Below are 26641 nucleotides of genomic sequence, written 5' to 3' on the forward strand. Positions count from 1 at the left end.
TGCCTGGTCAGGCTGCACTATGCTGCTCGAATCATTGCCCGCAAGGCTCCCCGGCCAAGGCATCTGGTACCAACCAGTCTGCATTCCTCAGCCCCACCCTCCATGAAGCCCAAGGTGTGAGCCATCTGCTCAAGGGAGAACAAATCAACACACATACTTGCAGTCAACCTCGGAGGCTGTCCCTTCCTTTTCAGGCAGAGGAGTGGGAAGACCAGCACGTAAGAGGGCGAGTGTGCAGCTGGCAGACGAGGGCCAGGCTGCGAGCGCCGAGGAAAACGCAGACCATCACCAGCAAACCTGTGACTCAGCATAGCCAAAAATGCCTTCGAAGCGGCTTTGGACCCTAAGATTGTGTCCCACAGGCAAAAATTGGACAACGGGTTTCAAAAGGGGGCCTCAGCATCCAAAAGGCTCTAAAGGTTTTTTGTCGAAGATCTGCCCCAGTCTCTGGGGTTGGAGCCCAGGAACTGCCCTTTTGGACCACCAACGTTGGGTCATACTTTGCCCAACCGTCAATCTTCCCGAAATGCTAAGGGTCAGTGGGCTAAGAACTGCTAGGCTGGACTAGGTCATTTCAGGGTCCCTTCCAACACTTGTGGTCTCTGATTTTCTTCATCTCAGTGTCAGCAGAGGCAGACGTGTGTGTGTGTGTGTGTGTGTGTGTGTGTGTGTGTGGCGGGGGAGGCCTCTGAACTTGCTCTAGGCCATCCTGCTCCTGCTCTGAATCTCAAATTTCCCCTTGGACTTCCTCCTCACCAACCCCCAGCGCTGCCTGTCAAGAGCCGCATGTCAGTCCTGGCTCAGCCTCTCCTCCCCTGGGTTTCCCTAACGCATTATCCCCCTCAGGTTCTCACAGAAGAACCAGTCCTGGGTGGAAGACGCAGAGCACAGGATCCGGCATCCAAAGCCCCATGTTCTGTGCCGGGGTGGGTCATACTTTGCCCAACCGTCAATCTTCCTACCTACAAATAGAAATGATTGCTCCACAAGGAGCTGTTGTGAAGCCTCAGATGAAGACGTAATGTTTACTGAGCATGTTCTAACACCTGCAAAAGTACATAGAAATGCTAATTTTTAGTTTAGTAACTACCCATCTTATATCGCCATTTCTCTCCTCATTTGTTCCACAGACATTTGTTGAGCAGCTGCTTTGTGCCAGGCCCCGGGGATGTGCTCACGGCCCACCAGGAGCTCCCTGTCCAGAGGGGGGAGGCAGACAGGTACACCGTAAACTATAATATCGTGAGATTAGCACAACTGCATAAACAGAGCCTGGCACATAGTAGGTGCTCCATAAGTGTTGGTGGAATGAATGAATACACAAAAGGATATTATGGAATCACAGTTTGAGGAGGGGTGATACTTCTGGAAAGAAACGCGTGAGCTGAGGCTCAGAGGGCCAGGTAGGAGAGACCATCAAGGGAGGGTCGATGTCCTGGAACCAGCAAGCAGCTGGCCCCTTTCACAAGGCTGCGAGGCCCTTCAACACCGGCCAGCAGCATGTTTGCACTCCCCTGGGTGCTGAGCCGGGGGGCCTGCACATGGTAGGTGCCAACCTCCCCAAAGTGAAACTGTTAAAGACCCTGCTTTCAAAACAAAACAAAGCAACGGCTCAGCGTGAAAGGCATAAAACTAACAGGTCATTTGGGTCATTTGGGTCAGGCTGAATGAAAATGCCATGACCTGGGCTCAGAGAATCAGAGGCAGAACTGGAACCCTGAATACATTGGTGAATATTCTTTGGGGATCCCTCTATGATCTGTGTCCTAGAATGCAGCCAAGAAGAGAAATGGTGGAGCTTTGGGACCAGGATGGTCTTGGGATACATTCCCTGTGTGAAGACAGAGGCTGGACAATCTCTTAGGACCCTTACAATTCTACGGCTCCTCAGCCTACCAGGGGTTGGGTCTTTATTACTTGAAACTGAAGATTTTGCCAAAAGCAAGCACTACTGCCAAGCTGTAAGCCTGAACAGGTTCCTTTCTGCAAAACACTCAAATCTGAGTTTCAAGTTCAACGACTACCATAGAGCCCTCTGACCCGGCCAGCTACTCAGCCTGAATGGGACTGCACTTCTGCACCAGTTCACGGGGCCCAGGTGAGCAGGTGAGATGCACACACAGCCTGACCCAACTCCAGAACCTCTGGCGCTTGGAGAACAAGTCTTCCCTTACTTAATGTACTGGGCCTTCACTGACGCTGTGACGGGAGAGGGTGGTTGTACGAGTCGGTCTGTGTGGTTTGCTGTATACGTCAGATGACATTTTCTCTGCCTGAAGGAGATCCCAGAACTAGGAAACATTTGTTCAAAATCCATACAGAATAATCTACCTGCTGCACCAGCTTGTTCACCTTCCCCTCCTCTGGCTCCTGTTCTGTCTGCAGCCCATGCACCTGCCTTGACTTTCTTTGCTTTTTATTACCTGAGATTTTGTCATTTGTGGATTTGTTTATTAGCTCTTTTCCCGACCGGAATACAAGATCCACGAGAGCTGGGACCTTACCTGTCTGTACCCCCGGCGCCCAGGGCCCTGCTGGTGAATATTACTAAACACATGAATGAATGTCCCACAGCATGAGAACACACCCCGAGCACACTGGTTTTTGGCCTCTTGAAAATGGCAACCTAAAGGTACATCATGTAAGAGGAAGTGGAATCCCCAGCTTCCTGGCAGTATCTTCTCGAAGTCTGTGCCCCTCACCTGACCTCAAGCAACTAGAGATGACCCGAGCCACACACATCACTTAAGCTGCCAGGGCAAAGTGAGCTCCTTGTGTAGGGTGGTGAGTGTTGCAGCACATGCCCCCTGAGGCCAGACCACCTGGGCTCAATGCCAGGCCTCCTACCCACCCACCAGCGGGGTCACTTCAGGCAAGTTATTTAACCACTCTGTGCCTCAGCTTCCCGGTGTTTTCAGAGGGTAATTAGTGCACTTAGCACCCAGGGTTGTGACAATTAAATGGGTTGACACACAGGAAGCACTGAGAACTGAATGTGGCACATGGTCTCCGCTAGTCAAAAACTCTGCAAGGAAAATGGATGGAGTGGCTCTTGTGAGGCTCAAATGCAGTCTTAGAGTCAGCGGTGGCCCTGCGCAGGCATCTGGCCTGATGACTGGCAGGCCACCAAGGGTGTCTGTCCACCACCAGCCAGCACAGCCCTGCCTCATCGGTCTGCCTCTGCCCATCTCCCAAAGGGCTCCTACTGGGGTCCCTCCACAGAGCCACCGGATGGACTTCCTGAAAGAGCTCTGCAGCCATTCACAGGCCAATCTACACTCCCAGTGATTAAATCGAGGGGACACATGAACCACCAGCTAGAAATGGTGGCAACGGTCCCAACTCTCCGAATAGTATGCGAACACAGACAGGAGGTAAAAATGTATGGAGCCCCTTGCTATGAAGTGTCTGCGGACAGAGCTGTTCCCCAAGCACTAGAAAGCAGAGGAAAAGGGGCTGAGTTTGCCCAAGGCCTCCTGCCCTGGGCCTGACCAGCCTGACCGGCTGTGCCACAGCTGACAACTTCCTTCCTGTGGAACCCAGGGCGAATTTCTAGATGAAGTGAGGAGGAGACAAAGAGAATGGAACTGATTTGTTTTGAGTGTCTACTAAGAACTTCATAGACAGAATCTCATTTGACCTTCAGGATATTCCTCTGAGGCAAATGTTTTTATAGAGGAAGCAGTGGGGAGTCAGAAAGGAATAGTGCCTTTGCTCAGCACCCTGGGTGTCTCTGTGGCTGAAGCCCTGCTCAGCTCAGCGACTAGGGGGCCGGGGGTGGGGGGACCAGCAGCTCTTTGATAACCAAGGGGTGGACAGGCTCTGGGGGGAGGGGCCCCGGCATCCAATCTGTGTAAGAACACCCTGCAGGTGACTGACATACCTTCCCTCCCACCCCCAGGCCAGAACCCTGCTTGAGTTCAGAGAAGGTTTCAATTGTAGGTCACCGTGCTTCTCCATGTTGTTATCACAAAAAACGATGAGTTGCTTTAACAGCGTTCATTATCTCCTAATCATCGATTACACAATTTTCATGTTTAGGACAATTTCTGGTATAAACATTCACACTGTGTCTCCTGAGGAGACTGGACCAGCATTTCCCAAGGCCAGCCTACGCCATTCAGCGACACCCAAGCCCCTCGCAGAAGTGGCGGTGGTGGCCGGCAGGGGTTGCAGGTAGGGCCAGCTACTGAATAACAGGAAACATATTGTCCTTTACCTGGCGGGCGGGAGGGTTCTGCTCACAAAGGAGTGTGTGAACCTCTGCTTGAGAAAGTCAGGAAGGGCCACATTGTGTGTGTGTGGGGGGGTTGCCCTCCAGCTGAGTCTGGAATGATAAAACAGGAGTTTGCCAGGCAGACAAGGGGTAGGGAACAGCCTTCCAGGCAGTGGGAAGAGCATGTGCGGAAGCTGGGAGTCAGGAAAGGGTCTTCCTTGCCATGGGTGAGCGTGCAGTGATTCGGGGGTGTCCTTCTGGGCAAGTGGCAGGTGGGTGACTGTAAAGAGCCTTGCAGGCCACACTGAGGAGTGTGGACTTGGCCCTGAGGGCAAAGGGGAGGCAGCAGAGCCCTCCAACAGAAGTGTACCACGTCCCAAATCAGAAGCTGGTTCTAGAAAGACCTCTCAGCGTCTGTATGAAAGGTAGATGCGGGTGAGACAGCCTGGAAGCCGGATGATCCGTTTGGAGGGCCTGAGCTAAGGCTGTTGCACTATAAAGTACGGCCTCACTTCAAGCCACCAGCCCATGAATAAGGTTCTCTAGAAAGGACAGTGTGGAGCTTTTGTATGGCTCTCCAGGCTGGGGGACAACACACTGTCTTAGCACAACCAGACTGCCAGTATGCACGGAGGAGGCGGGGCTGCCGGGGAATGAGACCCTGACCAGCGGCCCCCCGACATGCAGGCTGGGCTCGCTCCAACGCCGTCACTCCACTCAGCCTGGCCATGGAGATGAGCCGGAGAGCAGCTAAGACCTTCTGCAGTGACCATGGGCAACCACCCTCCCTGACCCTGCCTCTATTTCCCCATTCGCAAAAAGGGACATATGTCCTCGCCTAATGATGACATTATGAATAACACGAGCAACATGTACCCTAAACACCTGCTGTGTGCCAGGCACCGAAGCACACGTTCTCTGTGGAGTCTCACAACAACCCTGGGGTGGGCTCTAGAAGAAGAATCAAAAGCCATAATGACAGGGTCCTCGAAGAGAAGGGAGAAAGAGTGCAGACTCATTTGAACCCTGAAATCCCAAACCAGCAGCTCTTGGTTTTAAACATAGAGTACATCACGTAGAGAAATCGCTTCCTCCCCACCTCTCTCATCCCTCCACGTCCCATCAGAAATCAGTGGGGTGGTTATTTATTTATTTATTTTTGGAGGCCTCTAGTAAATGGTCTTCGTTTATCAAAATGTCTGCTGACTATTTATCACACTTAAAAAAAAGTTTGCTAATTGATGGGGTATTTTCTTTGGAGATCTTTGTTAGCAGCCAACCTGGGAAACGGCTCTAACACAGAATGGGGTGGTCAGTGGATGTGACAGTGTACTCATTAATTACACTTCTCAATCCCTGGTGTAAAGAAGACATTAAGTTCCTACAGGCGCACAGTGAATTCCTTCACCCCTAACATTTCGCCCTCTGCAACGAGGCCCTAGAGAGTGCCTTGGGAGCTAGCTGTTCCACGCCGCGCATTTCCTGCATGGGACAATATTGCAGGGCCAGCGTGAGCTTAGCTAGTCCAACTGGTCGGAGATGTGTCCCAGCAGGATTCTACTGTTACCAGTCTGGGAGGACAATTTGCCTGGCAAAGTCAGGTCAGAGCAGGAGGATTCTTGACCACTGTGTTTGGAAACTCTCCTGTGCCACTTTAAAAAAATGCTACACGACTAGCTATTGGCAGGTGTTTTTCCTGAGTGGAGGTTGATGTGGCTAAGCTGACGACAGTTCTCTGTTTTTCCATGAAAAGACCAGTAGAAACTCTAGCCACCGCGAGGGCCTGCTGCCAAAAAGCTGCCCCACGCAGAGCCTGAGAAAGGAAGGGTCTTGGGGTTTGATCAACACTTCTACGTAATCCAGAGGCCAAGGTTCGTCAGGGAGGAAAACAGCCTCAACGCAAAGCTGCACCAGAGTGGGGACCAGAGAGCAGAGCCCCTGAAACCCTCAGCAGACACTGTGGCTTCCCTGGGAAGCCACAGATACTTAGGAGAGGCAGCTTCCTCTCTGGTCTTGTTGAAGCAGTCAGGAACTGCCTACAAAAATGCCTGTTAGGGTTCTGTGGCTCTGGCCTCAAGGGAAAGTGGTACCCAGCGGGCTACGTGCACCTGCCAAGCAATATGTCAGGAGCAGCCTCCCTGAGTTACGAGAAAACTTAAAGTAGTTCCTAGAATAATGTGCTCTCCTGAGTACAACTGCCCTGCCTGACCTGGGGCCTCAGAAGACACCCCAACACACTACGCTGTGGGGGAGACTCCTGGCCTCCCCACTGGGAGACCGCCCTCCCGCCTTAACTGTCAAACACACATCCAGAGCCTTTCTGAGCCTTAGTTTCCTTCACTACAAAGCGGAGATGTTAACACCTGGCCTGCTTACTTTCTAAAACTGTTCTGGGGAACTGAAAAAGAGAGTAAATGCAGAAGCGCTTCACACACTGTCAATTCCTGTACCCGTGGCAGGTTAGAACTGTTTAATGTCACGATGGTTCTTACAGACATGTGCCTCTGGATCTGAGCACCGAAGGGCTTATGAGGCTATAGTTCATCCCGAACCGGATCTGAACCCCAGAGTCGCCAGTTTCTGCTTGACCAAATGTCTGCCAGAAGAGACCTTCAAGCTTGGATGTTGATCTTAATTTCAGGGTTCCCCAGAGACTCGTCTAAACTGGTAAATCTTTACAAGCATCATAGAGGTGGAGAGGTGTGCTCTCAAAAAACCAACAAAAACGAGCCTACCACACCTGTGCCAGAAAACATGCTGCATCCTGGAAATGTGGGACAACAAGACGGGCACCCAGTCTGAACCCAGTTCATCAAGGAGGATCTAGCCCTCTCTCTTGATCACCAACCAGAAGGTCAAGGTTAGAAGGCCCCTAAGCCACTTCCTTTTGGAGGGAAGGTAGAAGCCAAGACCAGCTGTCTCAGAAACCTAGGGGCGTTGCAGGGCAAGCAGGTGGTCAATCTACCCAAATATAGAAAGAAAAGCTTTACCTAGATTCTGCTTCCAGAACAGAGTCACATTTTGCACTTGCAAAACTATTTCCTGGCTGAGAGCTGACCTACATCGCCCGTGCCCGCCCACACTGGTAATTGTTTACCACAGGGGGCCTGTTCTTTGGCCACCGTCCTTTCTCTGGTTTCCAGCCTGTTCATTGGTTTCCAGTAGTTCTGTTGCACCAACAGTACTGAGTCCCGTGTTCTGCCCTCTGGCTTTCTTGAGCATGCCCAGGGGAACAGATGCCCCTAAAGACATCACCGTGACCCTAAAGAGGCGCTCCACTCACAACCACCACCTCTGAGAAAGGAGTCATTTGACTATTCTTGAAAAACATTTGTGACCACGTGGAAATGGAGAGGGGAGGAGGCGGCATCGGTTGGCTGTTCTGCCGTCCAGAAGCGGGGAAGGCGGGCAGGTTCACTTGATGGAGAGCAGCTCGCTCTTCTTTCTTTAAGACCAAAGGATAATCAAAGCACAAAAGAATTGTGAGGGATGAGAGGGGCGCGTGAACATCCCACTTAAGGAAAGGCAGGGGAGCTCTAGTCTCTTAGCTAAGAAGCCGAAGACTCTCTAGTGTAAGGAAGTAACAAATCAAAGTGCCCTTAGATGGTCACAAGTAAGGACTCAGAAGAGCAGACTGGATCAGAGAGGGAGAAGTGACCTAGCTGGTTCATGGAAGCATCTACAATAGCTCCTCAGACTTTCTGTCTCCAGAGACAACGGTCTTTCTGCTCATGAGACAAATACCACTGCGCCCTCCCAGCCATGTGGGTTGTTCCCTGTTTCATTCACAGCTGTATCATCCCGAGGGCCTTGGACGGTGCCTGGCACACAGAAATTAACAAATATCTTTGGACTAAGTGAATGGCCTATTTAGCTACCCTTTCGCCTTAGGGCAGAGTGGATTACGGGGTCTCTTCAGGCTGTTTCAGAGCTCTGACTTGTAAGTGCCTTATATAGTGGTTTTCTTTACATGCTAATCATCCTAATAATGGGACAGGGGTGCTGTTAGGATGACCTGGGGTGCTGCTCATGGCAGCGTGGATAACATCAGTGCAGGGGTGGAAGGGAAAGGGGGACACATGAAACTGTGAATTGTGCAAAGGATTTTTTTAAAGGAATTCAGTGAGGAAAGGAGAGGAGCCAGCCAGAGTGGAGCGGCCTCCAGAGCAAGGCCAAGAGAGGACAGAAAGGGGCTCCAGCACGTGGGGCCGGGGAAGGAGAGTGCAGGTCCGTCCAGAAACACTGAGTAAAGAGCGGAGGGCCCGCCAGCATCAAGAGGAAAAGGCTCGTCAGAGAGCTTCCTCGGGTCGATGATTGCAGCGGTGTGGGGACATGTTGGCTTTTGTGATGTGTGGCTGGATGTCGCTGTGATTGCGCTGGTGCCAGCTGTCTGGTTAGAAATGCAGCCCAATTATACCGGTGATCCTATGGGAAAATACGCTCCACATTGTGAAAATGCTCTACAGAACCCCCTTTCCAAGGATGTGCTGGGCAGAAAAGCAGGACTGTCTATGCTTCCACATCTCAGCAGAGTCCCAGACGATACAGGAACTCTGAGTTTTAACCATGTGCTTTGAAGGAGAAGGAATTTTGGAGGGCAGGACAGCAGCGGTGGAGGGGGTAGACGCAGGTGGAAGCAGGACCTCGCTTGGGGGCGGGCTTTGTGTCTGGGGGCTGCCAGGCATCAGCCTTTAGAGCTCAGCATCAAGGCTGTTCTGTCCTCTGGAGAGCTGAGAACATTGTTCCTGGGATAAACCAGGCCATGGGATGCCGTACTGTGACTCAGCCAGTGCCCTGGGCACCGGAGGTTTTGTCAAATCTTAGCCAGATCAGAACACCCCAGTCCACAGAAGCCCCTGAGCCAGATTCCCAGGGTTAGAAAAACAAACACAATGAAAAGTTCCACTTACTCTAATTTGCTTTAAACAAGTTAAATGAAATGAATCAGCTGAAAGGTTAACAGCACATCTTTCATACCCACATTTCTGTCTCCCATTTAAGGCAGGATGGGCTCACCCTTCCTGCTGGAGTGATGGTCTAAGAATCAAGGGAAGACCCAGGCTCTAAAGGGAGAGAGTGCAGCCAAGAAGTCCTTTCGCCGTTTTAGGATATCCACCAGAAACTAGACTAAGATCCGTCCCAAAGCATAGCCATATGTTTCGCGTCAACATTCAGGATTTCACTTTGAGGGAATGAAGTTAGGCGCTGGATTCCACCTTTCTCTCCGCCCCTCACTGACACTGAATAATGCGGTGTGCGTTTCCCCCTCCGCAATCCTGGGTAACAGTCTACTCAGTGTGAATGCCTTTTAGCTGCAGACCGGCTGCGAAGCCAGTCTGCTGTAATCAAGGTCAAGGCAGGCTCTCGAGTGCAGAAAACAAAGGTGCTGCTCCCCTTCCTCCCCCACCCACCCCTCTTCTGGCATCTGGGTAACCTGGGGACTTGGAAGAACCAGGAAGCACCTGGGGGACCATGAAGGTCCAAAATTTTCCTTAGCTCTAAAAAAGTGGGTGAGGGAAGGGATGGGAAAGGCTGGCAGCCCACGAGCTCTCTCTTCTCTCCCCTCAGGGCACAGGTGACCTGTGGTGTCTCTTGCTTATAACCCAGGATAAGGTATATGGTCTTACGTGCTGAGTTTCATGGCACATTTGTGTCATGGGGAGGGGGAGCAAGGTGGACAACTGAATTTCCTCTGGCCTTGCACCCCTCGCTGAGAGAGTCCAGCCAAGGCTTTCTATAGGACAGTAAATAACTGACACCTTCTCTCCAGATGCCGGCCACCGCATGTGTTCACCTTCACCTCAGCCGAGGTCTGAAAGCCACTCAACCAAAACCAGAAGCTCTTTTATCTTCTGGTTTCTCTGCTGCAGTACAATACAAAGAATGCTGAACCAAGGTTCAAATGACGATGTTCTGTAGTGTCCCCGCTGCCACTAGCTGGCTGTGTAGTGCTTGGGAAATCCATTTCCCTCTCTGGTCCTCAAGCTCCTTTGGTATCAAAGAGGGCAATTGATTCTTTCGTCTATTTGAAAGGTTCTCCACTAATTAAAAAAACAACTCCCCCAAAAAACCAATGGGGGCTTTTTTCCTCTTGTCCACTAGATGGCACTGTGCCCCCAACTGCAGGGCCAGTGCCTGCAGCAGTGCCGTGGTATTTGTTCAGTGGTTCCACTTGGCCTGGCACAGCCAGGCCAGGGTGGCTGCTGATCTGCCAGGACCAGGCTGAGATGGTGCCATCAGGCTCTGCAGGTTGAATCAGGGCAGAACAGGAAATAGGCAGGAGTTTACACTTCAAAAAGCAATTTGGTTTTAATAAAAGGTCAAGTTCTGGTTAAGGCTGGAACAGCCAGGAGGGTTCCCGAAGGCAGGGGCTGAACTCTGAACCCCACAGCATTGCCTGGGTTGCCATATGTGTACCCTGTTTTCATGGGACAAGTTGCCAGAGGGTCCTGACCCAGGCTGTGTGCTAGATCTTTGTGTGCAGCTCAGCTTTCTAGAATGTCAGCCTCACAGATCAAAGGCTCTGAAGCGTTAGGAAGAACCCTAAGGCAGACAGCCCTGCTGCAGAAGCGGGAGTCCAGCTCTCCTGGGACCAGCACTTGTCCTCATGTCTGTTCAAGTCAAAGACGACAACACTGACATCCCTTCCCCTTCAGCTATAATCTTGACGTTATTTTTTTTAGTGAAGGCAAATAGTTCAAGTCAACAAATGTTCCAGAACAACCATGTTTTAAAATGTAATCAGTAAACTATTTTTTGAATATATAAAACAATATAGTATTAGGTAAAAATACTTGTAGTCTTTTGTGGGGGGGGGGAACTGTATAGATATATCTACAGCTATGTGACTTTTTTTCTACATATGTGAGCAAATATTATAATAGAATATGGGGAACAAATAGAAATAGTTTGGTCTGTGGCATTTGTGTGATTACAGGGGATTCCCTCCCCACTAAAAGTTAGAGTGTTCTTAGTGTTGCTCTGATATTTGAAAAATATCAATTGTAATTTCCTAACGAGCAAGACCTACTGACTTCTAAAAAGTCCCCTGCATTTCCCAAAGAATGTGTTTCTGTTTTAAAACCCTTTTCAAGTTCTCTGCCCAAAGGTCAGAATTTCCATCAAGTGTGACTGTTGTTGAGTTATTTTTAAAGATTCCCTTTCTGAACCTCATTAATGATGCTTTTCCCATGGATTTTTAAAAATGCAATGTTTTGGATATAACAGAATAATTATGTGTTCTTCTCTCTTGACACCGAAGGCAATATAATATTGAAAAAAAATTTCATAAAAAATGAATTCCTAATCTTACCGCTATAAAATAACTCCCATCACCATGCATATTCCCACCTGGACAGGCCAGGCAGGTTCCCGGAGGCAGGGCCTGGGGGGCCTGGTGCAGGCTCTGTGCCAGATCTCTATTTGCTGGCCACATATATGGGTAGTTCTGTTTAGGTGCAATCATAGAATACATGCTATTCTGCAGAAGACTTCTTTTAAAGGACTTGCCAAAATTTATCAAGTATCTGGCTGATGTCGTTTCCAATGACAGAAGTGTCAATACCTAATCCAGAGATCCTTCCGAATGATATTCAGTTAAAGCTACTGGGGATACTGGGGAATTGTATTGCCTAACGCGACCTATTTGTTTCTCAGAAGCAGTAATACCTGTGGGTTCTGATTAGTATGAAAGGACTAGGAAGCATCCACACACACGACTCAGCCATCCTTGGCCCGATGCTCAGTTATTAGCCCTTCTTCTGCACTCCCCTCGGCATCTTATGTAGCACTTTTGAAGTTCTATCTCCCTTAGTTTATTGTTTACCTTCCTGGGTGTGGTGAAGCTGGGCAGTGTCTCCTCATCTTTCTATCCTGGCCTAAGTGTATACTTGAGAGTTTAATGAATGAGATTCCTAGGAGCACAGCCTTTGTCAGAGACGATGGGCTGCGATCTATGACAGAAACAGGGCTTCTGAAAGAAGGTCAGGCATAAAATGGCACCATCCCCCCATTCCCCGTGATAGGGAAAAATGAGAAATACTTCTCAGGTACCAAGATTCTGTCTTCCACCTCCCACTGGGCAAGGAGGAAGGGCATCAACCACAGGCACACAGGTTTTTGTGTACCGTTAATTACCCCAGTCCTTCTACCAACTCAGTGATATCCTTCACGGGTCTGTGCAAACCTAGAGAATCCAGAACAGTTTGATTTCTCAGGGTAGTGCTGCCTGCTCACTCACCGTCACATGAGGCTGTCTCCAGCCGTGGAGGCTTCCTGAGAAGAGGCGCAGCCATATCCATGAACTCAAGGCAGGAAAGAGACAGGGGAGGCACTTCAACACCAAATATATTTCTGGCTACACCAAGAGGTTCAGAAATCACTTATACAGCACAGTACTTTCACTCTAACTACCAACAGAACAAGTCAAGATCAGTGCTAATGTTTAATTACAACGAATACAAAATAAACTACTGTTGTGTCCTTAAATTTTGCTCAGAGCAGCCTTGTAGATACCAGTAATGAGACATGGCAGACTAGTAATTAAAATGTAGACTTTACTTTCATGCCACTACAGGGTAAGAATGGGCACGACTTGCTGAAATACTTTCATATGATGATAATTACTTGATAATTCTCTTCAAGGTTATATGAAGACATGCCATACAACACCAGATGCCAGGACAAAAGAGATCCCTTTTAATAAAGTTCTACCACATAGTCACTATTTATACCCTGCCTTAACTCAGAAAAGATTAGAGGTAGCTGACAATAACGGTAATAGAAATAGCTGCCATTTGTGAGTGACTATTATACATCAGATACTGCATACCAGGTGTTTTATCCACATTGCCTATAATTTTATAGAAATCTGTCCAGGAGATGTTATTAGGGAAGCAATTGGTGCAGAGGTTTAAGAACTCAGGTCCTGGAGTCAGACTATGTGGCTTTAAATCCTGGCTCCATCACTAAGTAGCTGTGAGGCTCTGGCTAGTTTATCTCTGTGGCTCATTTTATCATCTGTATAATGGAGGTGCTAGCAGCTACTTCTTAATGTTTAGGAGAAAATAGGATCAGCATGTAAAATGTTTATAATAATGCCTAACACATAGAAAGACTCAACTAATGTCAGGAAGGTGGCAGAGACATTTAGTGCTCACTCAGTAGCCCACGTGTTCTCCTAAACGTCCAATCCCCTTGTCATTGAACAAAGCCATGTGGCTAGTTTGAGTTAATGTAATATGAGTTGAAGTGACACATGCCATTTATGGACACAACATTTAAGACCCAGTGCATGACTTTTCAGCTCCCTCTTCCCTGACTCAGTAATCTGAGAAGCCACATGGTGAGATGGTGACAACACTGGATGGAAGGTGCCTGCATCTCAGAGTCACCAATGGAGGAGGGCCCACACGATGCACATCAGATTTTGCAGGAGCAAAAGAAAATATCAGTATTTGCTGGACTAAGCTACTGATATCTCCAGATTTACTTGTTACTGCAGCATACCATGCCCCATCCTGACTAACAGAGCCACTATTCTGGTATTCTTATTACCTTTTCTTACACTTTGAAGAAACTGAGGGGCTACAAGCCAAAGAGAGGACCCCTGTTCAAACCTAGATGTCCACCGAACTCCAAAAGTAGCATCATTAATTAACATTAGACTTTTCTGGAATCCCTGCAAACTCTTGGGTGCTATGACAAAAGTTCCTCCCTGGTGAAGCACTGATGAAAATGTCAGAGATGGTAACTGTTGGGGACTATGGGTATTTGCGAATCTGGACTGTGACCACCTTAAAAAAAAAAATCAGAAAAACGGGAGGGAGAGAAGCTTTGAATTCCTTTATCACTCTAAGGGGAGAATACTCTGAATCCTGAATTTGAAAGTTATCATAGATGGGCTGGTGTGCTGGAGACACCAGTGGCAAGAAATCTAGGAGACAGAGGGCCCCAGAGGAGGAGCCCAGATAATCTGACTGTTAAAAGGGGATGAGAAAAGCACAAGATACACTGATCCCACGGGGGACTCAGCCATCATGGGTGGGGCCCGCTCTCTCTGGCGGCCAATAGCCTTCCTACCTACTCCTTCTCAATCGAATGTGTAATAATTCAGAGTCTCTCCTGTTTTTTGTGTGTTTTTTTTAAAGGCTCTCAGCAGGAATAATGGTATATATTAAAGCAAAGAGCTCTTCTGGCATTTCTTCCAGGCTAAACAACAGGGCATGGAAATGACCTTTTCAAACACTGGGCTAAATCGCTGTTTCACCTCGGTTTTCTTTTTCTGCAAAGTAGTGGACTACACACGATTTCTAAGGTTCCTGCCAATCCTAAAAGTCCATGTGTCTATGAATGAGAAACGGTGGTAATGTGTCCTCATGTAGACTCTAATGTCACAGCTTAAAAACATCAGTAGAAGCAAAATGCAGTGCTCTTTCTGTATTTTTTCTTCTTCTTCTTTTTTCATCTACAAAATCATTACAATTCCTGCTGCCTACCACACAGGGACGGTGTGGAAATGAGCTCAGGGCTATAAAACACCTTAAAAGCCTCCCATGAAATGTTATATAAGCGCTTAACATTAATCTCCAACAGCTGCCACTCACTGCCAGTTTTTAATTTAAAAATTCTGTCACTATCACCTCCACGAATGTGTGAGATTTTGTCTTTACGTCTCTGAAATAATACTTTTATCTAAATTGAAGTTCTTAATGTATACTATGAAAAATTAGAAAAATATGGAAAATTATAAATAAAATAAAAATCACTTGTAGGCTCATTTCCAGGTAACAACTTTGGTCCAATTATCAGCTTGGTGACACTTCCTCTCAGTCTTCATCTATATATCTTTTAAAATTTAAGTCAAGATCAGGTTCAACATATGGTGTCGTGTCCCTACCTTAACATGACATTATAAACATTTTCCCATGTCTTCCATTAAAATTTTTCATCAATGCAACTTTTAATGGCTCTATAAATTTCCCTCTATGATGCTTTCTAATCTCCTTAACCATGTCCTCATTGATGCGCATTTCAGGTCTTTCCAATGGTCTCCTATTGTGAGTAATGCTGAGATGAATTTCTTAAGCTTTTGGTGTTCCTAATCATTTCCTTAGGGTATACAAGTTTGTACTACAACAGTTTCCAGCAAATACTCAACGGTGCAAAAAAAAGAAAAAGTAGAGAATCCAGTCATCGTATCTGATGTAACAAATGGCCTCCTCAAGTAGCAAAGCTCCTTCTGGGAGGACCCCTGAACAGGCAAGTGATGGCTTCCGGTGAAAAGATGCAAAGACAGTAATTCTTCAGGTTGCTCTTAAACCTAGGGTTAAGGTACTGCTTTTGTGGCACCTCTTAATCAGAGAGCTATTAAATCAAAATCAGACACTAGTTTAAAAGTATAATATTTCAACTCAAGAGAAAGAATCTGGCCACCCACATCTTCCTTGTAATTCAACAGGCTCTCTAAAAAGCACATATTGCCTACAGACACTAGCTGACAGACACGCGAGCTTTGAAAGTATAACCTCTGTGTGTCCTCCATCAGAAAGCACAGCTCTGGGAAGCTCAGCTCGGGCTAAACAGTTGCCAAGGAGACCCTGAGTAGCTACGGTATCCAGACTCAATTAGTCCAAGTGCCCCCATTGGTTAAACACTTTTTCTTTTTTATTTTGACAGATTAATTCCTATTTTTCAAACACAAACCAGGCAAAATATATAAGATGATCACAGTTTCATGTTTTGTATGGGTTCCGCTACTCGTAACTACTTATCACGCAAGAATCAATCTTTCAAAGAAACACCCCATCAGTAAGCATCATGATAACAATATTAGCAACAACAGTAATTAGAGCTGCAAACCACTGATTGCACCAACATCACGTCCATGAAAACGGTGGGTAGACGGGTCCATCGCAACTGTTTTGGATGTGCGAGCAAGATAAAGCAAGTCAAGCGAATGATTTCACCTGATAAAATGTGGTTTGTTAATAAGAAATGTTTATTAGGTGACTGACTATACAGGCCGCGCACTGTGCCAGGGGCTTCATATACGTTTTCACCAATCCTCACATTTTCCCTGCTATCAGTTCCATTCTACAAAGGAGGAAACTGAGGCTCACAGAGGTTAAAAGACAGCCTGTACACTGGTAACTGGTAGAGCTGGGGTCTAACATAGTGAACAGCCAGGTTCTCAGACCTTCAACCAGTCCCTTCTAAACTGGGGATCCCAGTATCTCCACCACTAACAGTAAAAAAGAAGTGTTTGCAGCTTTTATCTCAAGGATGCCTCTTGAGAACTCCTTTCCAACTGGTCTTCAAAAAAAAAAAAAAAAGATTGTTAGTCTCCAAGGATGAAAGGCCAGTTTTACTCTTGCCCCCCACCCCCTGCATCCCCCTGGAATTGCCTAACCCTTGTCCATTATATTGGAACAATTCCTCGGCCAAATCCTACAAGAGGAGATTAAAAACAAATAAACAAAGCATTTCCACTAGAAAATGTGAGACGTGGCTCTTTTCTGAAGGTAAGAATGAAAAGTGACGGGGAAATCTGTGAAGGAGCCAGCAGCACCATGACAGGGGGTGAGCACAAGTAGGAGAGACAGTCACACTTTTACTTACGAAAAATGGCTCCAAAGAAAGTCACTTTATGCCATGAGCCTTGTGGGTGATACTGAGATAGCACCATTTAAACCAGCTAGAGCCACCTACAGCTTGCACACTGGGGAGTTTTCTCCAACATTTACATATTTCTTCAGCGTTGTTAACTCTTGCCCACTGAAGAAAGGAGCCTAAGAAAATCGGACTGGAAATCAGGATTCTGGATTCCAGGACCAGTTCTGCCAGGAAAGAGCCGGAGCTCATCCTCACCTTTTATACAAGAAGGACTGTATGACTGTCTTCCGAAAGACCCGTCCAAGTTTAATTCAATGTAATTTACTCCAATTGGGCAAACATTTATTCAACACCCATACCACGCCAGGCATTATCCTGGCTTTAAGACGTAAAGACTTGGTCCCTGTCCTCGAGAAGCAAAACGTCTGGTCTCTCAAGTGTCTCCACCTTTCCCCATCCCCACCGCCGGCCTCCTACTTCCGGCCACCATTGACTTTCACTTGGTTCACTGTCAACACCTCCTGGACAATCCCCCCACCTCCCATCTGGACCCCTTCTGATCAGTTCCCCACACAGCTGCTGGGGTATTTCAAGAGCACAATCGGATCCTAAGAATCCTCTGCTTAAAACCTTTTAATGCTTTCCTTACAGCCGCTGACTGTCCCAAAGCCTTCGTGTGGCCTAAAAGGCTATGCAGGATTGGGCACTGCTCCAGCCTCAACCCATGAAGTCCTTCCTTCTCCTCTCGGCTCTGGCCCGTGGGACTTTCCTTAGCTCCTAGGACAAAACCAGCTCTCTCTCTCCCTCCCATTTCCCGAGCACTATTCCCGCAATGGGACTCTGTTCTGGCCCCTCTGCCCAGCTGTCTCGTAAGTGACCTTCACTTCTCAGCTTAAACTTCATTCCTTGGGCAAGTCTGCAGTCTCTGCAGAGGACAAGACTATAGCGCTCAGGGTTTATCTTCTGCAGCACTTTGCACATTTTAATTGATTTACAATTATGTGATCATTGTCTGTCTTCCAAAGAGTCATGTTTTGTTCCTTGCTCTATAACTCACGCTCAGCATGGCACCTGCACACAACAGGTGCTCCATATGTATTTTAAAAAATATTGATTGAAACCACTTGCCTATCTCTTCTCTTCTTCAGTGTGGGCACACACTGCCCTCAGATGCTCGCCTTCCTCACCTCCAGCTCTGCTCTCCTCTCTCCCTCATCTCATGGTCTACTTCCGGTTATCAGGCCCTTCCCTTCTATCTGTGGGCCCTGCTTCACAATAACTCACACACTGTGTGTCTGCAACCGAGAAAGCAGCTTTATTTTCTACAGAGTGATGCCTCTCTGTCATTCTTCTCCCACTATTGTTATTTCTACAAAAATAATCATCAAAACTCTAGAGTCCAGCATCCATGTTAGCACGCACACGGAAAAGAAATAGTAACTAAAATAGTTGTCTGGTTTCAATTCTCATTGCTACTTTCTCAGATAGATTCCTATATATACTATGGGGGATGTGTTGTGTTCCACACAGTTCAGCTTAGTTGACATTTGTAGCTCAGGTCTCAGAACGTTGGTGGACAGGAGTGGGGCAGGTGGGCAGAGCAAGCCCCTTAGAAGTGTAAGATTCATAAAGCATCAGGCACAGAGAGAAAAGAGAAAGCTTGCTTTTCCCAGTCTGAAGGCTCCCTCGTGCTGCAGTGCAGCCTCTGGCTGGCACAGGACACGTGACCAGGAGCCAAGCATCAACGACAGAGGCAGATTTGTTCAGCAAAGCCTGTTTCAAAGCAATTAAAAAGAGAATGTCATCCTGTAGAGGCCGCAAACAAAAGGCCAGGGATGCTTTTTCCTTTTTTAATTGATCTGGGCTGTCAACTGCTTCATTAGCAGCGAGATTAGGTTCTAATTAGCACCCTAATTAAGTGCATTTAAACCAGAACCTGAGAGTAGTGTGAACTGGGAAGTGAAGGGGGAGGGGGCAAGTTAGGGAGGACCCCTTGCAAGAAATGTAAATGGGTTTCTTAACCTGAGGCAGTGGCACAAACTTTAGTCATGCAAGTGGATTTCCACATAGAAGGCGTCTTATGGACATTTTATTTCCCAGGCAAATAATTCAACCCCTTACTTAGACATCTAAGCAGTAAAGCCCAAAGAATTGGAAAATATTTCACAGGCAGGAGTAAAGGGAGAAAGCGAAATTGACGCTTTTGGCTCACCATCTGTCCTCGGGTGTTCTCTAGAATGACTTTCTTTGACCTTAGGAAACCCTTGGACTCCAGGCAAGCAAGCAAGAGCTCTCAAACCTAAGATTCATGGACACCCATCATTTCTTGCAACACCACAATGAGGCAAGCATAGATCCTGACACGCATTCCACTTAAAAAGTACTTCCCTTTGAGATGTTTGTTCCGACGTGGTGGCAGTTGTTTATCAGGTACATGTGACTTTCAACTGCCAATATAAGAGTTCCGATCACGCTCGGCTGAACAGACTGTGGGACAGCTGCCAGGACAGAGACCACAAACGTCCAACAGAAAGGCTTGGGAATTTTATTCTTCAAAGCAAGTACCAAATTTCAACTACCCAGATTTTTTTTTTTTTTTAAATCCAGCACAGAGGAAAGGAAACATCTTTGTTTCTTTCTGAAATTCTCTACTTTAAAATAATTTCTCCTTCCTTTCCTGTCTTTGGTGCATTCATAGAAGGGCATCAGATAAGAGATCTTTGGTATGGCTCCTCACATAAGCAAGAATTTTTTCACACGTGTGATGAAAGGATTTCACTAGCTCATCAGCACAAAGCCTTTTCTTAGCACCCAGATATAACCTCACCCTGCCTCTGGAATTTTCTAAGCTTGAAAAGGAGATTGCAAGCAGGTTCGATCCATTTGGCTACAATGGATTGAGCCACAGATGGTTTGAGAATTAACAAAACTGAAGCTCTCCAAAAGATTTATCTGAATTAAGGGGGGTGTGCAGTGTGTGTGTGTGGGGGGGGATGTGGGGGTGTTCATGGTGGTAGGGAGGGTGGTGAATGCTGGGGTAGGTTGTACTAAAAGGATGGGAGGGATGAATTCATCATAAAAACTTGCATTCGTTTATGTTATAAACAAACCAAGGTCACTTCTTCGGAACATCTTGTTTTGTCATGACCTTGTAGCACTGTCCCTATGTGTCAGAACGGTGACGACTGAAACTGAAGTTGACTAAAGATCATCTTAAAGTCACGACATCAGAATGCCCTGCTCCTACTCCAGTTAGCCCTTCCAGCGGGGTGGGGTGTCCAGACAGGAACTTGGGGGTCAGGTGTGGCCTCACGAAGGGTTTTTTATCTGTTCTCAGTCCCTGTTTCCTTATCGGTAAAATGGGGCTAACAGACTCTGTCTTCACAGAAGTTTTGCGAATACGAAACAAGAAAACATCTGACTAATAAATGTTAGTTCCCTTCTCCCCCTTTTCCCCTCACCCTTTTCTGCAGTATCTTTTCCTCTCCCAGACTCCTCTCTCTCTTCTCCCAGAACCACATAGTTGCAGTCATAACATATTTTTCCACTGATTTGCCTGTAGATCAATTGAATCAAAAACACAGGCCATCAGAATTTCTTGTATATAATTTGCATGGGTTTTACGCATTCCTAGAAATCTTGTAATTCATATGTAAATAATTAAGTTTTAAGATACTTATCTAAACAGTTTAAAAATGAAGCCCTGAGAGGGGCAGCCAGGTGGCTCAGTTGGTTAGAGCGCTGTGCTCATAATACCAAGGTTGCCGGTTCGATTCCCACATGGGCCAGTGAGCTGCGCCCTCCACAAGTAGACTGAAAAACAATGCCTTGGCTTGGAGCTGATGGGTCCTAGAAAAACACACTGTTCCCCAATAGTCCCCAATAAAAATTTAAAAAAAAAAATGAAGCCCTGAGAATAATGATTCATTGTCCTCATTGTAGGACTTTCCTAGAATCTCTTTACCCTGTCTCTTATCCTAGAACTTCAAATGGTAGTCACCTTTCTCTCTGCCTCCATCGGCCTTGGCAATAGCACCTATTACAACAGGCCAGTGCCCTTACTCAAGGGCATAAAGTTGCAAACAAAATCGCTAACACAATTCTAAAGCTCTGACAGGCTGCCTTTTGGAGAAGTCAAAAGGGGAAACGATCTGGTTGGTTATTCGTGCAAATGACAGGTCTGCTCATCCTCCTTAAACACTGTGTCACTTAAAAACTACGTGCAGCCCACTCCAGGGGCTATTTATGGCACTCGAGGGCCTGCAGGCCACTGTCTAGCAGGGTGGAGGACACTGGACAGAGAGAACATGGGTAAAGAAAGGAAGCAGAAGCGGGACAGGAACCCAACAGGAAGAATCCCCGAATTAGGGGTTGGGAGGAGGAAGAGGAGCCAGCAACGCAAACAGAGGACAGATGGTGAGAAAAGTAGGTAAACCAGGAGAGTGCAATTTCAAGGAAAGCAAGGAAGCAGGGCCATGAAGCAGTTTTCTGCAGTGTCTGCCATTGCGGATGTGTAACACTTCCTGCCCATTATTACGTGCCAAGCTCCATTCGAAATGCACGACCTGTTATCTCAACTGCCACCGCTGATGAGATAAACATGACTGTCATTATGCTCATATTACAAATAACAAAGCTGAGGTTCTGAGGTTACTCAATCTGCAAGATGACACCACTGTAAGGGGTGGAGTGTGGGATTCTAATGCACGCTACAGGGCTCCCAAGCCATTCTGTCTCCTGGTAGCCAGATGCAGGCTTATGCACCAAAATGCTGAGTCTTTCCAGCAAATGTACTTGCACGCAAGGCTGGATTCCCTGAGGAACAGAGCCTGAGACAGAGATCTGTACGAGACAGTTTATTGTAGATTGTGCTCGGATCACGCCTGTGGAAGAATGAAGACCGTAGGAACGGGCAGGAGAAACAGAAGTGCGATGCAGTCACAGCTGAAGCCTCAGCGGATCCCCCTGGGTGGCCCTACAGAGCTGTGGGGGCAAGAGAGCCAGGAGAGGGGACTCAGCCTAGAGCGATCAGCCACCAACACTCCTAGCAGCCAGAGGAATGAGACTTTCGGTCCTGAGTGGGTGGGGGGACATGAGCAGTTCAGCACAGAATCTAAAAGGAAGGGATGGTTTCCTAACACGGCATTTGATAGGGGCTGAGCCAGTGCCAGGGTTTGCCTCCTAGCTCAGTCACTGCGTGTATAATCTTAGTGACTTGTTGTATATCTCTGCATCTCCACATCTCATCTGTAAAAAAAAAAAAGTAATAGAGCCTATTTCATAGATTTGTTGAAGAAGTCGATGAGATACTGTTCGAGGTGTGATAAAAAAATATGGCGAATGTGTAAATAAAAAAATTTATTACAGTAAAAGACACACTGCCATTAATCTCCCGCAAAATACTCCCTCTCACTTCGAGCACACTTATCCCATTGTTCTTGCCACTTTCTGAAGCAGGTCTGGAAGTCCTCTTTTGTGAGTGTCTTTAGTTGAGCTGTCGTGGCTGCCTCCATGTGCTGAATCGATTCAAAGCGTCCTTTCATGGTTATTTTGACTTTGGGGAAGAGCCAGAAGTTGCACAGTGTCAAATCTGGTGAATAAGGTGGATGAGGCCACACCGTGATGTTTCTATTTGACAGAAACTGCCATATACCAGAAGCGATGTGTGACATGGAGCATTGTTAGAAGAGGATGAAGTAAAGACACTCGTGAAAGAGGACTACAGAACTGCTTCAGAAAGTCGCAAGAACGATGGGATAAGCGAGGGGGAGCATTACAAAGGGGATTAATGGCAATGTGACTTTTACTGTAATAAATTCTTTTTATTTAAACATTTACCGGATCTTTCTTTTTTTTTTTTTTTCATGATCGCTGCCAGCCACTCATGCTGGCCACTGGCTGCTCACAGCAGCCCAGCTCCAGGGAGTGCTATTGTTAACAATCTTAGCTGTAGAGGGTGCAGCTCACTGGCCCATGTGGGAATCGAACCGGCAACCTCGGCATTAGGAGCACGGCGCTCCAACCACCTGAGTCACCGGGCCAGCCTTACTGTATCTTTTGATCATGCCTTATACATAAGTCCCTGCTGTTACATAAATGGTTCTGCCAGAGATTTGTAGAAACCTAGTACTCCATAGAGAAGGAACAAGGTGGAGGTGAAGCTAAAAGGGGCTGATGTAAATTTACATAACACAGACTCACGATAGGCCAGTAAGGGAAACACCAGGTACAACTTTGAGGTTCGTGTTACGAAAAACAACTACTTCTTCTCTGTCACTGTCCCTTTCTACATTGTCAGGCAGAACACAGAATGGGATAGGATGGGGGTCGGGGTCGGCAGGGGGACCCCGGCAATTCTTAGAGTCAACCTACTCAGCCATTCCAAAGCACAGGAAAGCTGGTCTGACGAATCCAGCCAGAAAGAGACAGAAAATGCCATACAAGGCAGAACAGTGGCCTCAGCAAATGTCAGATGCCCTGATGTTTTCTCTTGTTGGAACAGCAACAGGCCCAAAGTTTTCTTAAAGAAAAAGACCAAAAAAAGCTCCCCAGTCTATGAACCACAATTTGTTGGAGAATATGAGCAACTTCACATGATTAAGGGACCCCTAATATGTGAAGGACAGCCCAAATACACACTGGTCTCAACCCATGTCCTCAAGATTCTATCAGTTTTCAGTAGGGAGGGGCTGGGAGGGGCAGGATTTAAGGTGGCCTCTATGTGCCAAACTGGGGGGGAGGACGGAAAAGAGAAAACCGTCATTTAATGAGCAGCCAGCATGTGGCTAGATATTCCAGCGTTAGCTCATTTCCTCTTCGAAACACCATGAGGGGGTACTAGTACAGCCCTGTTTCAAGGATTAGAAAACAGCGGCACAAAAAGGTTCGTGTTTTCCCAAGTTTCCTGTGCTAGGTAATTTGATGGAGTAATCGGGATGTGAACTAGGGCTTCACCTCCTTCTACCTCTCCAGTGCCTGCACATGTCCTACAGGAGGGCAGTATGCCACTCCAGTGACCTCAGCATGCCCAGGACAGCCCAGGGCCCAACACCTTCCTACCACCCCACTCCCCACAACAGGCCCAGCTAGTAGTGCTTCCAGCAGGCAGGCAGCTACAAGCACTGCCAAGCTCAATGTCAAAGAGGGAAGCTGCAGTGGGTACATGACTGCAAGATCCCCTCCTGCCCAATTCTAGCACACGGACCACCCTCTTCCCCAAGGGTGTTGCGTTTCTCAGGCTGCTGAGGATCTCAGCGACTCAATGAGCTTGATGACCATGAACTTGTAACAGAAAACTGAAGCAAACACTCTCTTGCTCCTGGGTGGGCCCCGCCATCAAGCCTGCTGAAGCTGGATTTGTTTCTTTCACGTTTTCTTGAGAAAGACCTTGGTCCTAACCCTATCGTTTACCACTTATTAGATGTCTGACCTTCGGTAAATGATGTGACTTCTCTGAGTTTCAGTGGTCATCTGTAAAATGGGGTAACAACTCCTTGCAAGCTTCACATGGCAGTGTTTTCTTTGGCAAGAAATGGAGACACGTGAAGGTATTAGGTGGGATAGTAACAGGGCATTAAAGAACGTGGAATCACAAGTGAGAATGTTAGTCTTTTCCCCGTTCCTTTTTAGCTGCTCCAGTTAAGGCCACAAGAAATATCTGCATGGCTCCAGTTTGTTGTTCATGCCCCTCTAACACTTTCTAACCCCCCTTTTTAACAGAGAACAGGCCTCAGGTACAGAGCATTAGGTAGCCGGAACTTGACAATACTGCTTTGTTTTAATGCCTTTTATTTTCCTGGGCTTCTTCTACTTATGGTAAATGATCCTGGCTTTCTACTTACAGTACTGATAGCAACTTTCCTTTTAAAATACATTTTAAGCAATAATGTAAGTCAGTTTTAAAGAAAGTTAATAAAATAATAGTATAGGTGGCAAAAACTGTGAAGACAGAACAAGTGACTGAATTTTGGAGAACCCTGTTAGAAAGATTAAAGAATGCTGCCAATTGCCTACCACGTGCCTACCATGTCGTGGGTACTCAATAGATGTTAGCTATCATATTATAATTGTTTTATTATTAGCCTTGGAGTTTAATTGCACAGCTCACTGCCAAAGCACCCAGGATCTCCAACTCCTTTTTCAAAGCGCTCTGGCACTAACACAGCATTTTTTTTCTGATAAAGGAGGAGAGGAAGGAAAGGGAATTGATTCAAAAGATTTGAATTCACAGCTCAGTTCCATCACTTACTAGGTGTACAACCTTGGATAAGCCAAGTCACTTGGCTAAGTTCAAACTCCCTGTGATAACAGCTACCCTTTTTTAGAGCACTTATTATGTGCCAAGGTATCGTGTTAAGGGCTTTACATCAACCATCCTGCTTAAATTTCACAATAATCCTATGGAGGGGGAATTTTTATCTTCATTATACAGATGGGGAAATAAAACTCAGAGAAGTCACCGGAGGTACTTCAGGTCACACAGCTGGTAAATGGCGGCACCTGCATTCAAACCCGGTCTTTCTGACTCCACACTGGCCTCCCAGAGTTGATACGAGGATGAAAAGATACAGTAGAGAGGATGTGCCCTTGGCATAATAGGCATTGACAGGTAACGGTCTGTCCCTCGATGCATTTAGAACATTCCCGCCCAAGGCACCAAAGGAATGGGATTTTCTGAAGCTGGGTTCCAAAGCTGCACAGGAGGCGAGAGGGAGGAACCAGCTGCTGCTTAGGAGTTAAGTCAGGGAGCATCCGGCTTCCAGCATTTGCAGCAGGACTGGAACCAGCACTCCCTCGGTGATTCGCCTTGAAGAGACAGCTAATGAGGATGAGAAAGGGTGGGCGCACAGCAGCACATCTGCTCCTGCCAACCACGTTCTCACTTTAAATGCTCAGGGCTGACGGAGGGAGCCCCGGGGGAGGAATTACCCACACCCAACCCAGAACAGGGGCTGACTTGTAAAATGCTGCCAGGGCGCAGGGGAGGCCAAAGGAGGCCGAGAGGCACCGCAGAGGCCAGGAGAGGGCTACAGTCAGAGCCCGGTGTCCTCAAATAGCAATGACAAATGTAAACACAGTGCGATTAAGAGGGAGAGTTGAGCAGGTGCCATGCCCTGTTGTCTACCCACAGAAGTAGAGAACGGCTCTGATTTAGATGAAATGTCACGTTCAGGTTGCTGGTCTCACATGTCAGATGCTTGCACTGCACCATCGATTACAATCATTTTTATGAGGTTACATGTTTTAAGTGCTTCAGAAATCATCATTAAAAGAGTACCTTACAACTGCCATACGCTGGTGACGATTTTTCAATTTTCCTGAAAACTAAGCTCGAAAAGGCTCATGGGTCACTGGCAGGAGCATCCAGCTAAAGTGGACGGGACACTGAAATAGGAGTGGGAAGGCCAGGAGGGTGGGAGCAGCAAGCACAATGTTCCCCTCTACTTACCTGGGGGTCGTGGCGGTGGAGGGGGCAGACAGGAGCATCTTCATGGGAACAGACAAAGGAGACAGAGCTGGATGGCTGGAGGCTGTGTGTCAGAAGAACCAGGAAAACACACTTCCCAGAAGCATTCATGAAATGGCTCCATTAATTCTGAAGGGCAGGAGCTGAGGTACTGGTTGATGATACTGATTTGCATGAGTATTATGCAAATGAACCCAAAGGGGACAGATAATGCTTCAGGGTCACTACCAGTCATATTCTAGTACCTTCCATTAAAAATGGCTGACATAGTCCTTAAAATACCTGAGTGGGAGTCAACAGTTTCGAACACCATTATTTCAGGTCTGACTCATCATGGGCAACATTAA

General features: G+C 47.1%; 1 protein-coding gene across 2 annotated transcripts in view; it reads right to left on the reverse strand.

Moving 5' to 3' along the window:
• Positions 1-26297, reverse strand: part of PLA2G2C (phospholipase A2 group IIC) — a 57537-nt gene extending 31240 nt beyond the window's left edge. Inside the window, exon 1 of one of the 2 annotated variants that reach the window (XM_088790309.1) lies at positions 26277-26297. The gene's annotated coding sequence lies outside the window, so the exon portion shown is untranslated. Of the gene's footprint in view, positions 1-7206; positions 7226-26276 lie in introns of those variants that run through there. The other variant, XM_088790308.1, reaches the window with a different exon arrangement.
• Between the last annotated feature and the right edge of the window lie 344 nt (positions 26298-26641).

The sequence above is a fragment of the Rhinolophus sinicus genome, chromosome 14 (genome assembly GCF_057876585.1).
Source record: "Rhinolophus sinicus isolate RSI-liver-muscle chromosome 14, RSI-T2T, whole genome shotgun sequence".
Taxonomy (NCBI): domain Eukaryota; kingdom Metazoa; phylum Chordata; class Mammalia; order Chiroptera; family Rhinolophidae; genus Rhinolophus; species Rhinolophus sinicus.